At 36.4% G+C, this 14,049-nt stretch overlaps 1 long non-coding RNA gene across 1 annotated transcript in view; it reads right to left on the bottom strand.

Moving 5' to 3' along the window:
- The window catches only part of LOC136277760 (uncharacterized), a 65,987-nt gene that overhangs the window by 32,243 nt on the left and 19,695 nt on the right, over positions 1 to 14,049 (bottom strand). The gene's annotated exons all lie outside the window — the stretch shown is intronic.

Below are 14,049 nucleotides of genomic sequence, written 5' to 3'. Positions count from 1 at the left end.
GGGTACTGTTGAAGCAATACAAGTGGCAAGGTTAAAGGTCCCGACAAGAAGGCTCAATGTCTGCAAAGCCTAAGTGTAAGTGAAAACATTCCATTCAGCTTACCGTTCCAAAAAAAGAAAGAAGAATCAATTTAAAAACAAGAATGGCATTACAGCTGACTCCATTAACTTTTTATCAGGTTTAAAATTGTTGTATTCGTGTAACAAAAAGAGAGGGGATTGACTTTATACCAACTGTGCAAATAAATTACCTCGCGTCAACAGTTTCTGCATATCGAATCAATTATCAATTATTAATTATCAGTTATAGATCAAAAGCGGATATCAAATAAGTGTTTCGTTTTCAATATCCATCATTGTTTGAGCTCTTAGCCAAATACATAACACATTCTATCACGATTTTAGCGAAGAGGTGATTCGTTTGTAAACATTATTAATTTCAGTTGAAATTCTCAACAACAGCAAATACCCGAGTAATTCTATAAAAAATATTAGGTGCCCCGTGGAGGGAACGAAGGTTTTTCTGATGAAGCTGCTTTGATAAAGTTATAAATAACACGAAATTAACGTAACGACGATTACATTCAATACATTTTTTAAGACAGAAGTTGATCAAATTAGACCGCGTTGGTATATTGAGCAAAACTAATAAGTTAGCACAACATGTGGGTTATGAGACGCTCACATGAAGTAACCAAATGTTTCCTTTATAATTTCCACTAAATTATTTACATTTGATGTTTTTTTCATTAAGAAAACAAAACTAAAATGTGAATTTACGAAAATACCTCGACTTATGGAACCATTAAGCATGTAAACTGTCTATGGTATATACTTTGTTTCGAAAGAGTTTTTTATCAACAGAGAAGGGAAACCAGTAAGAAAATGAGCCTCTGAATATTAAATTGTCATCAGTGTTTGCTCTTGTATTGTATCATTGCACAAAATTCATTACTATTGAAGAAAATATCTCGAAAATGAAATCGAGATATTCTGTTGCAATGCATACCTCAGATCCTTTATTTGCCTTGGAGTAAAGCTAATGAGTTTCTTTCGTGGTTTTTATGATACACAGTGATGAAAACGGAATGGAAAAGATTTCATTTTTGTTAAATTCTCTTCACTTCATCAGAGGTTTTTCTTATTCCTGAAATAGCAGAGGACTGACAGCACGAACGGTAATTGCGTGAAAAGATTTGCTTAAAAGGAAGATTTCAATCCTTGAAGTTACGTTAGAGATCTTATAGTAAGAGGAATTCAGAAAAATGTTAAGCATTTACAAAAAAACATCGATGGAAAGATTGATCTGTACTTCAAGTATGGCTTCATTTCCTTTGGGTCTTGAGATCGTTGTTCTTGATTTATTGTCATTATATCTCAACCAAAGGAACTCAGCTTATTCCGTTGTAAATCATGATTGAAAATATCATTCAAGACGATCTCTCTTAATTCAATCCATTCCTTTGACTCAAAGCCTCGATGGTTTTGATATATAAAAGTACAATACCATCTCCTAAGTCTTGACGCCTGTTCAAATTAAACTCGTAATACGAAAAGGACTTGTATACGTTGAACCGCTCAAAATGAATTAAACTCTCTTAAAGATAACAGCTCAAACCACCAAATATTATTTTATCAAGAAGCCAGAGATGTTGATGACGGATTTTATTTTGTATTGTCGTGTTCATAAACCGAAGAAACGATGATCAAGACTTAATATTATCACTGATTTTCACCCATTTGATAGCTTTGTTAAATGACTTCCTTTTTTCGAGAGGCAATGAGGTGGTCGCCTGAAGAAGTTGTAATCACAGTTTTAGCGGCAATACCATTAAAAATATGTGATAGACATTAGAGATGGATAAAAAACTTTATTGTTGAAGACAGCCATCGAACCGCCTGAACGCCACATCAAGAGGCACCTTTCACGTACGTAAAGGTTCACTTTTAAGTAACTGAATCTTATCATTTGATCATGTGAAATTCTCTATCACATTCGCAAAGCTTTCGTTTTCTAAGGATTGTCTTTCTTCCTAATATTTCTCCTTGCATGTAATTGCATGCAATGACAGTGATTTTTAGGTAATCTCTTAAACATTGTAATAACTGTAGCAATTCTATTCGTGTTCATTATTTTTATTTAAAGAAGAAATACTATCTTCCTGCCACGCGCTATTGCGTCTGTTCTACCAAAAATAGTTACTCGAGAAGCGAATGTTGTGTCACCTACTTTAGGGTAATGAGCAAATATTTCATTTTCATACAAACGAAACCATCTTTGAGGCGAATTCAACCGATGAAGCATAGCAACATAATTAACATAAGGCAAGGAAGGCCAATTTCTGAACAAGTTGCTATTATTATATGTTGCTCTGACGATCCAGTCTCCTTCATTTCCATTACTATATACCAATGCTCAGTTTGTTCAATCATTATTTCAGCATACTTTGTAAATCTAAGAATTCCTCGGAAATGTTTTAGGTTCAGACTTAAGCCCGCAAAAAACAAAGGGGTCGAAGTTGTTGGCGTCAACATTGTAATCTCAAATTCAAATGTCCAGATTTGATCTTTAAGAAAACCTTTTCATTTATGCACCAAAAAGTAGCGGTGATGTGCTGATACTAAAAGGAAGATTGCAGTACTGCGGCCACATTTGAGCTATTTCTAATCCGCCATGCTCATTTATTTACTCTGGCAATACAGTATACATTGATTGAGAATCATTTGACTCGATCGGCAAAATGAATCCCTTACTTCGCTCAAATTTCTTTCAATCTCCTTGTAAGTCCAAGAGGAAAGTACAAAATACATCTACTATGAGCAAATACGCATGTTTTTGCAAAACTAGTGAGAAGCATACTGCAAAAGTATGAGCTCTCTTGCAGTATTGTCAGTCGGTCGCAATGTAAAAAAATGTCTTCGAAATCTCTCTATTGTTGAAAAAGTAATCCCTTAAATCGTATACATGCACGCATTAGTGATCCGCGAGTTGGTAGAATTCCCATTAATAGTATCATTTACACTGATTCTACCGAGCAACGCAAATATCAGTGCAGTTCAGGTGAAGACAGTCTATTACAAGGCCAGCTCTTAACTTCGTTCTAAGGAGCTCATCGTGTAGACCTCTCTTGGAGTCTTTTCTCATAATCAATATAGAACCGATGTGTCCAAGTGAATCTTGTGGACTTCAACGACGTGATTTATTACTTCGGAAAAACCTATTTTTATTAATGTTGCCACTTGCCTGACCGAGAAATCCACACATCAGTGAACGCTACGTCATGTTATTCTAGGGGAAGTCTACTAGAAACAATGACTTCTCGGTTTAAGTCAGCAGTTTTAAACTGAAACGTTTTACTTACATGCAAAGAAAAAAACAATGAAGGAATTGGTTTTTAATTTAGAGACATATGCTGCTAAGTTGTATCGAAAGTGTTCCTTATATCTTGAGACTCATATTTTATGGAAGAAGCTTTGTACCCCTCCATGATATAGAAAACGACTTTGCGGTTTGAAAGTTCCTTATAGCTCATCAAACCCCTTTACTATGCCCACGAACATTTCCGCACTTTGAAATATCTAAATATCTGCAACCCCGTTAGGGTTTGTAAAAGAGTTGTATTAATCCTCACTACATGTTTCGTAACTTTTCGAATTATTTTCAAACACAACTGGTACTCAAAGACGAGAACATCGGAGAAAGAAGGCCACTATTTCCAAGCTGCTTCTGAACCTCTCGACAATCTGTACGCAAGTGTTCAATCATGTCGCTTTCTTTAAAATACGTTACTGAATGAATCGTTTGGTGAACTTATTAAAAAAAGCACTGAGAAACTTATTTTGAGTGTATGTTCATAGTAGAATATTACTGGTAACAGATTTAACCTAAACAAAAATCTTAATTTTGCAGTATGCAAAAACAACTGAAATCCAGCCTATATTTACTTTCGTATGTCTCAGTGTAATCAGTTGTCTTTCAGCAAAAAAGGAATGAATGTTTGCCATCACTTTCTGGATATTCGATCAAATTCAGGGGAGAGGTTAGGAAATTCATTAGGAATTTCCAGAATCTTGCACAAGCAACGAGCAGCGACGGGTTGAACTATAAACTGTTTCAATCTGGACAAAGGATAAAACCGAACTTCAAGGAGGCTTGTTTGAGACGGAACACTATTCCAAACTTTTCCACGAGTAAAGCAACCAGTTATTTCAGAGATGAAGTAAAGGCAAAAAGCGTCAACGCAAATGAAGAATACTTAACGGATTCCTCAACAAACACTTTCCTCAAGCAGTGTTCATCAAAGATTTTGAGCAGCAGAAAGGAATGAGAAACGAAAATATCTGCTTTTAAATCACCAAGAAAACTGGCCTAAAACAAAGGGGAACATTTTTCGTCTTGAAATCAATAGATTTCAGTTCTGATTGTCATAAATCCAATGATTCCTGCTTTTATAACGCACGTTATCGAGGCGCAGCGCATTTTTTACGTTTGGAGAGCACCCAGATAGCTGTGATCTTTTCTTCCAGCTTAGATTTGTCAACAATGAATAATGAATTGCCCAGATCGCTGAGTTCGATATTAGAACGATAATCTCACATCTCCACTACATTCATTTTGATACACCTTTACAAAAAGCTTAGAAAAAAAATAGATAAATTAGTATTTAAAAAAACTAACACAGCGAAAAATGTGATGCAGTTATAAACGAAATTAAAACAAAGCACTCGACAATCCGCCGTTTTGCCCTCAAGAAAAAAGTAAAGGATCGTAATTACTGTAGATGGGCGAAAAAAAAACAATTCTACTTTTTTTTCAACACTGATCTCAGAATTATTTCAACAGTAGGAAAACATCACGGAAAGTTAAAAATAACTCTAAGACTGGAAGCAAAAATGAATATGGCATCAGCGTACAAAAGGATGCACCAAATGTGGCACGATTGGAAGGTACCATTAGCGATGATGTAGTCGTCTTCCACAGAATTTCCTTACGTCAGAAAAAATCATCAAAAGTAGTAATAATATGAAAGAAACAGGTCAAGTTATGTCTTCTTGTCTGCATATGGTCAGAGGTAAGGAGTTATCAGTGTACACAACAACTCTATGAGGGTTTCACTATCAAAGAACAAGTGGAAGGGAACTGAAGTTTGGCACATGGTAAATGAACAAAATGGGTTCATCTCTAGCTAAAAACATACTTAATAGTTAAAAACAATTCAAAAAAACTTAAGCTGACCGATACATCTCACATTTCAAAATTAAAAAAAGAATCATCTAAGTGTTGAAAAAAATGACGAAATAGAAAGGTCTTCACTCTGTGCTAAAAATTAAAAAAAATAATGCCCAAGTTTAGGATGATATTTGAGAAAAATCATTCACGAAATGAGACTTAAATAGCTGATTCGCCATGAAGCGTGATTTTGCCATCTATCTTTCAGAGATTTTCTGACGAAATCATACACGATAGATCTATATTAGGATTAGGATCAGCACAGTCATGTTACCTAGCGAGAAAAACAACTTTGTGGTTTTCAATTGCCCTTTAACTCACCAAAGTCCTTTCCTACGCCCACAAGCATTTGCGCAAATTGAAATATCAGAATATCTTCAGCGTTAGGTTCCACAAAAGAGTTGTAGTAATCCTAAATGTTGAGGTAACATTTCGAAATATTTGCAAATCCAGTTGGTGCCCATACACGAGAACTTTGAAGGAAGACCACTCTTTCCAAACTGCTTGTGAACCTCTCGACAACTTGTAGGCAAGTGTTCAATTATGTCGCTCTTTTTGAGGAGAAGCTAATAATTAATCGTCTGAAGAATTTATAGCAAAAAGAGTAGCAATTTGGTTTAAGTGTATAGTAGAACATTACTGGTGACATATTTAGCCCAAACAAATGTCTTAATTCAGTTGCAGTCGGACCTCATTCTCCAAAAATGAACTTGCTCATCTATTTTTTTCTTGACGCACAACTTGAAAGGCCTGATTTATAGTCCGTGAAATGGAGAACGACGATTTTACTTGCCGTGAAAAATGACCCACAACCTTCAGAAAGTGCTGTTAACCAACTGAAAGTTAGGGTGATGCATAAATATTTTCCAAAAGTCTTTTCAACCTTTCTCAGTGCTATAGGATTCAAAAGAGCTCATTAGGAAAACGAACTGCAAAGGACTAAAGCTCCTATCACTGCGTTCGTCCAGAGGTTTCTTCTCTCAGGTTGTTTCTCTTGTTTTTTTTTTGTTTTGTGTCCGGTCCATGGGAAAAACGTTAAACATGATCCACATATTGCTTGTTCTTTTTTTTTTTTCGTGGGGAACAAATAAAAGTGTCGCTTTTCGCATGAGCACAATTTGCGGTATAGAGATCTGCTAATTCAACCACGTCTAATTTGGATTTTTTAAATCGTGATTAATCTAAAAATATTTCTTAAGTTTTAGCATGGGAAGCATTTAACACCCCCATGAATACTCTTGGGAATTGGTATTCTTTTAAACGAGGTCAGTCTTACTGTGGTCTTTTTTAAAAATGTCTGTTGTTCATTTCTATTCCAAAAATTTTTTCAACAAGTGCTTTAACGAGTTGGTTATCAAGCGCAATGCCGGAAAGTACTTCAAATGACTTTGCAAACACTAGAAGAACAAGCCACAATCAGATCCTACAAAATCTATCAGAGAAGTAAGACAAGTTTTCTAAGCAAGGCAGGAGATCAGCTACGAGACTGGATCTCTTCACCCTTTCACTGTCAAATGTGACCAAAGAGTAATTTCTCTTCGCAGAATTAATACATTTTCAGGCAGAAGATGGTGAGAAGAAAAAAATGCAGCTAAGAGGATATTGTTTACTTTGATACCAAGTAATCAGAGCTAAGATAATGTAAAATGTATGGGACGGGCGGTGTGGAAAGTTCTTTAGTTTAGATCTTAGAAGTAAAAAGTTGAATATAGTCCCTATACCAAAGGTAACCTCTCTAAAAATGATTTTTTCATCAAACTTTTCTCATGAAAACGTCAGAGGGATCAAGACGAAACCGATTTCATATCTCTAACTCGTGCCAACCTCTCATCCAATCAGGAGCAAACCTTAAACCACTCGCGACTTGGTCGTTTACCCACGCTTCAGGCAGTTGGATTACTTTTATTTAAGTTCCCACTAGCCCTTTGTGATAATTTCCTTTGTTACCACGCTCTCTTGACCGGAGACACTCTCGAAATACGCTCCAAACTCCCCGCCTGGATTGTTCCTTGCAAAATTTCTAACACAATCAGTGGCTTCGCATCCCCGGCGGGGATTTACAACCACCGCTCTTTCCTAAAACAGTGAGTCATGAAATGGTCAGATCAGATAAAGCTTTCGCGTAACTTCTTTTATTTTTATTTTTTTTCATTGAAGGAAAAAAACAAAACCTCGCCCAAGTTTAATATTGTCACGGCAAAACTTAAAAGCTTTCTTTCAGATCAAAAGACTAGACACAGTCTTTAGTCTCGCATAATTTTTGCCTCTCATACAACGATTACATTTCTCGCTTAGTCCTGTCAAACTTCGATTTAAAAAATGTTTCGAGCAGTAAAAGAGAACTAAAAGTCAATCTAAGCTATACCTATTCAACACAATGACAAAAAAAACCCAACTTATTTAATCTTGTATTCGTTTTGGGACATTTATTTATTACGCATTTTACATGTATTTCTCAGAGCTTACAATTTTTTAAAAACCAGTCCCACAACACATTGCAGTAAAAAATTTTCTACAATGAAGAAGATTTAGAGAATTTCTCTCCCTCGCCGCGTTAATTTTATACACTCCCACAAACATTTACTGAGTGTTCTGCAACCGAATGCTGTAAATATTTGGGTGTCAGTCCACCCATGTTTGTTTGAAGAGGTGGCTTGTGAAACATTTCATTGTAATCTGTCATCCGTTTCACTCCCGTAGTTTCAAACGAGTGATGTCCGTAGTCATAGGACAAATAGTGAAATAAATGAGCACTAATATTATTGAAAACAGTTATTTTAGATGAAAAGATTACCACTCTCTATATTTTTTAAAAACATTTTAAGGGCAACCCAGGATTTACCTAGCGGGTGGTCGATTGCTGAAATAAATGAGTGACAATGCGGAGGAAATGAAAAATATCGATACCACCGACAGCTGATTACTGGTCAAAATGAACGTCAGAGCTTTTAAGAAACACTCGGGTAAGATAAGATACAAGAGCCGCTTCCAGGGATCTCTGGTTGAGTCAATAACATTTGATGATAAAACGAACTCTTAGCCACAAGCGAAGCGTTGTTCAAAACAAGTTTTTTAATAATACGACGAGGAGTGGGCGTATTTTATTCAAATAACCTAACAAATCTCTGGTGTGTTTTACCGGGTGGTGCTAAATTCACCAGTGAATGTATATTTACAACAAGGAAAGATGTAAAGAAATTTCTCAAAAGCGTGGAACAAAGAAAATGTAAGTCCCCAATGGGAAGAATTTGGACCTCAGACCTCCCTGCCTTGCTTTCGTTTGCTTTCCCAAATGAGAGACACGGGACGGCTTTACTCTGTACGTCATGTGCGAAATTGATTTTCATTTATTTACAGTTGATGTATTCCTTTGGAGAAGCGCAGAACACATTGATACTAAGTTATTTCCAGCGTTACCTGAGATAAAAGATATTTCTGTGTAACAAAATTGGAGTCAGTTTGTTTCAAGGAGAAACTCAGGCTTCGTTCTCAAATAAACAGCAACTAAAACGCAAACCTAAAAAACCTTGTATACCATCACGCTGTTTCAATACAGCCAACCAGTAAGCGCCAAAAAACGAACCACAAAGCTGTGGAAGTTGGTATTGTACGATGAAAATGAAGGAAGCTTTAGTAATTACTTGTAATTTGTAAATTTTTCAATTGCTGTAACTAGCTTCTAGCAATGGACAACAGGAGTTGATTGGTGTCTTAGTAAAACGGATACAATTAGATCTCAACCTGACACAAAATTGTTTTAAAAAGAAAGATGTTGATCTTTAATCACATGCTTGGGGCGAAAAAAAAATCGAAGTTTCCCACTAAAATTTCAACCTCAGACTTTCTTAATTTCGCGATCAGATCACTCTACCAACTCAGCCATAGAGAAGTAGTGCTCAATGCGAGCCCCTAGGTTTTATCATATAGTGTTTTCTTTATTTCTGAGAAAGAAATGAACTGCTTTAATAACGCATTACCACTGACACAAGTAATTTCTAGGCGAGCGCTTGTCTAGGTCTAGTAGAGAAAACGCAATATCGCCTGATACAATAACCGTCTGTCGTGTGTTATTGTCACAATACAAAGAGCATATAGCCAAAAATCAACACCTTCATTATACAGTAAGTGATATTATGGCAGGAAATTTTGCGTGGTCTGTTTCAAATCCCTAAAATCCCATTGGATTTACAAGTATTAGCTGCAATCTTTGTAATTTACTACTCGAGTATGAGGGCAAACATATATCAACACAGAAAGTTCTGGTTATCCATATCACATATTACAGATAAATTTCCTTTTTATTCTCGAGACTCGTTTCATTTAAACGATTATATTTCAAAGTTCAATCCGCTGCTGGCAAGAATTTCGACAGTATTCTCTGAAAGACTCAGAGTTTCAGATATCTCGTTTTTGATAATCACTTCGCTAACAACTGTTACAGAAATACAACCAATTTGGAAGGAATGTTGAAGTGTGACTACCGTTTACTACGTCTAAATTATTGTAAAGTATGGTTCAATTCATGTCAACTCTTCCTTTCACAGAAGGGAATTTTTTTCAGTGAATTCAACGCTTTGAACTCGATTTTCTTGTGACATAACACTGATATATCGTTCCGCATTTCTGATTTCGATAAATTTTTTCTCCACAATATCATGTACTTTAAGTTTTCGCTTTTACGCACTGCACAAAAAAGGCCAACGACATTTTCGCTACACAAGATGGATTCTAAATGAGATCCTTCAAGATAGTGTTCATAATACCAGTAATTTTACAAATTGGAAAAGTCTTGTCTATTTTGGTGTGATTTGACAAGATTTTCGACTTGTGAGGCGTGCCTGTTTGGCGGGCGCCATAAAAAAAATTGCATCACATGTTATTTTTGTGCTATCTTCCACGGTGGTAATTTCTGAAGTGAACAGAAAAATCTTCTCGTAAATTCGACAAAAAACATCAGTTTTGAACATTTGAATCTTCAAGTTCGTTTATACGTTGTAAAGTTTACGTATGTAAGCTGTTCCATGCAATTGCGAACTACTAGCACTCAAAATTAAATACTGCTGCGGTATTTTTTAGTTTTAAAAAATTCATATATTGTTCTTTAATTTACATGACTTGTATTGGATCGGAAAGCTTTATTATTTGAATAATACAACTTCTAAATCTATCGAGTATTACATCAATTGCAGAGAAAAGAATTAATAATATTTGAGATGCTCCATGAGTTTATCGCATTTTATTCAATTACTGCGAGGCTATCTCGTTCTATGACGAAAAAACCAGCAACAACCAGTCACAAACATCCAAGCGAGAAATATTGAAAAACTCCGAGGTTAAACTGTCCACGATCGGAAGCGCACCTCGTCGACGAAATCGTGAGCAGGAACTGATGCTTTTCAAAATAAGCATAGAACTTTAGGTTTTTTGTTTTTAAAAGAACCATCACTTTGAAGAGACTAATTAAAAGTGCACCACGCGGTCGCTATATATAAACTAGGGTAAGGTTTGCTGAAAATTGGACGCGCAACATAAACTATTTCAATGTCTGCTTAAAATGTTCGCCAACAGAGCGCTATATCTCAGACACTGCTCATTAAAAAGACTCTACATCGACTCGATGAAGTATATCAATTGCTTTTATTGTTCAGGTAATGAAGATGAACGGGCGTGAATTGCAAGCTCTTGTCCTAGGACAGTTTAAAATATTTTCAAGTGTTATTTCGACACACATGTTTGACACAATCATTTCGTTTGCTCCGTATTTTGAGATGATGGTATCATGTTCTCAAAATCGCGAGCAATTTTAAACCTTAGCAGATGCCTGCAAATGAAGAACAGATTCAGGTATACTCCGCTTGATCATTCCGACGAGAAATCATCCCAGGAAACAGGTTACTTTCTGGTAGGAAAAACTTCAGATTGCTTTCTCTGTAATCTTTTGTACGATTTATGGCCGCTTGGAGTCTCACAGAACACAGACTCATACAATATTTCTCCGCCAGCAGTCCTTGCGCACAAAAGGCTTACGAATATGAAGTTTAATTTCATATTTATGATAGCTAAGTGCGAAACCACCAAACAGATTTAGATATTTATAGCAAGACAAAAGATAGAGCATGTAAAATGATAAAAGACTCATCAACACAGAAAACCTGACCACAAGGCGAGAGTCAAACTGTCCACGGGTAGTTGGTCGTGTTGTAAGTAGAACAATCTTTAGCTGTATCAAATGCATCTCCTTTCTTTTTGTAAAGGACAGAATTATAAGGTTTCAAAGAGCACCTCTTCCTCGCGAAGACCTGGTAGAAAACGCTAGAAATGCAATGGTTGTCAGTGTAGAAGCCAGCATCGTCTCAGTAAATTCAACGAAGGCGTTAAGAACACAATGTTACCTGGAAGAACTGTTATGCAAAAAGGTTTCAATTGAACAAATAAGCAATCGTGCTGTTAATACATCGTAGACTGTTCCGTATTAGGTCTAAACTACACAACTAGGTGTCAACTTTGTTTGAAAACCGCTAGCGTTTTCAATGTCCGCCACGTGTGGCTATGGACTTTGGAAATATAATTTGTAATCTGGCTATAAATGAATGACATTCCGATCAAGCCAAGCAGATATGTCTTAACAAATCGCACTGTGATGTAAAGAGACTGAAAGACTGAGAGCTAAAAAGAATCGTGTATATAATAACGGTGCAGACACCAGCGGCGAAATTCTTGTCGAAGCTGTGAAAAGGCGGAGCTCACACAGAGTTCCTGCTGAGCTACAACGCGGCGCCCCGCGGTGTTGCAACATACAAGGACAGCATGTACCACAAAACGACTCGTTGTTAATTCATGAAATCCTATTCAGTGGGTGACATTTGAAGAATTTCAATTTAAACAGGTAGAAAATTGCCTAGTAAATGAACAAAGGTTTGGTTCATCAAAGGATATTCACAGAGTTCGTACAAGACACTGCCAATCACAACCGATTGACGGAATATATGGCGGAAAAATTGCGTGTTCTAAATTTGCCGAGAGTGATGTTGCCTTGAGTGGTTTTAGAGAGCTTGTTGGAAAGGAATCGCATCAGCTATACTCAGAAGACTTGACAGATTTCCGATTCAAATTGTCCCTTTTAAAGAAATTTAGTTTAACCTTTTGTCCTTTCAATCATTTGTAATGGGGTCGAAGAAATACAGGCGACTACGTTTGTTACAATGCAATACGATCCAATCTGAAGACTCTCGGACTAATTGTTTTGTTTCTATTTTACATAAATTTGTTCCGCTGTGAGGTGAATACAGAAAGACAAGACCAAACTATGAGCAAGCCTTTGTTAGTGATCTTTTTTATTTTTAGTCGGCTGCTACACGCCAAGATTTCGGCCGCTTTGAAAAACAGCCAGTCAAGTGGTTACATACGCATGGTATGACACACACCGGATGACGGAAAGCAAACATTAATTAGAGAGCGGGTGCGAAAAAGCAATACAACAATGACAAAGTCAAGAAAGGAAGTAATTTAGAAAGTAAACTACGAAATCAAAAAGCTAATTCGCTCCTGTGAGACTGAGACAAACCGAGAAAGCGGCTGCGGAATTGTTTTGGCGCTGAAGTGAAATATAAAGCGACAAACTGGTGGGTTTTAGTAGGAAAAAATATGCGTTTATGAGTAGCTTAGTGCATAAAGAAATCTGTTTACATGAGGCCTGACGTGTTTAAAGGAAGTCTGTGATTTAGTTCATCGAGAGCGGAGATCTGAAAAGAATTCCTTGCCGGAGTTCTAAGTTTATAGAGGAATAGCACTGTGAGCATATTGTTTACATCTCAGTTGAACAGTCAAATGGCGTGTACATTCTTACACCTCGTGCCAAAAATATGTCCTAAGCTAGTGGTTTCGTTAACACTTTTGAAGGGGTGCGAAATCAAAGGATATTACAAATTTGTAAATAAAATGTTATTAACGTCTTGAAAATTTCTCTTGATTGTGCTTAAAGCTAAGAGATTTTGAGATAAACCGCAAGACGTGCCGCTTGCCAGCGGGTACAATTCACGAACATTCTCTGATTTCAACCTGTAAAAGGTATCTTACTGTACTAAGCGACTGAAAAATGCCTTAGAAGAAACTCACACCTTCACACAGCTGCAATGTCAAAGTGAGATTTCCCTAAAATGCCACAGTTTTGAACACAAGACTCAAGTTAAGCTGGTAACGATCTATTATAATTTTAAGCAAGTGTATTTTTAACACTCGATGTGCTAGGGATCTTGGTAAAGCCTAAAAATGTTTACATGGAATCATATGATTTACAACACACGTGGTTAGAGAACGGAGACTATATGCCCCGCTGAAGTGACAATTGAAACCACTCGCACATTAGTTGTCTGCCAGAACGTTTTTAAATCTACTCGACCACGCCTTAGTATAGGCAAACTCATACTCAAGCAGTTCTTTTACATTTAAATTAAACTCGATGAAACTTTTGCGTTTCAGATCTGACGTTGTCAGTATTCTCACAAGCAGACTTTGCAATAAAAGCTTCCCTTCACAAGCAACAACGAGAGTAAAAATTTACTGTGTTACCTTATACTGTGTTCGTTGGAATAATCTGAATAAAATCACTTTGAAAATTAAAAGCTCTCCGCTTATTTTTGTCTAAAGCCGTCATTATTCTGAACCATTTGTTGGTTCCATAATGAATAAAAAAACCCTTTGAAGTCGGCTTCTGTGTCCTGTTGAAGATCACAACAATTATTCCGTCCGGACATTGTCATAAGCACTTTTGTAAATCACAGTTTTTAACTATGAATTTTTTTTTCCAAGAGATTGATTCA

The sequence above is a fragment of the Pocillopora verrucosa genome, chromosome 13 (assembly GCF_036669915.1).
Source record: "Pocillopora verrucosa isolate sample1 chromosome 13, ASM3666991v2, whole genome shotgun sequence".
Classification (NCBI taxonomy): Eukaryota; Metazoa; Cnidaria; class Anthozoa; order Scleractinia; family Pocilloporidae; genus Pocillopora; species Pocillopora verrucosa.
This window is presented reverse-complemented; position numbering and strand designations above follow the sequence as displayed.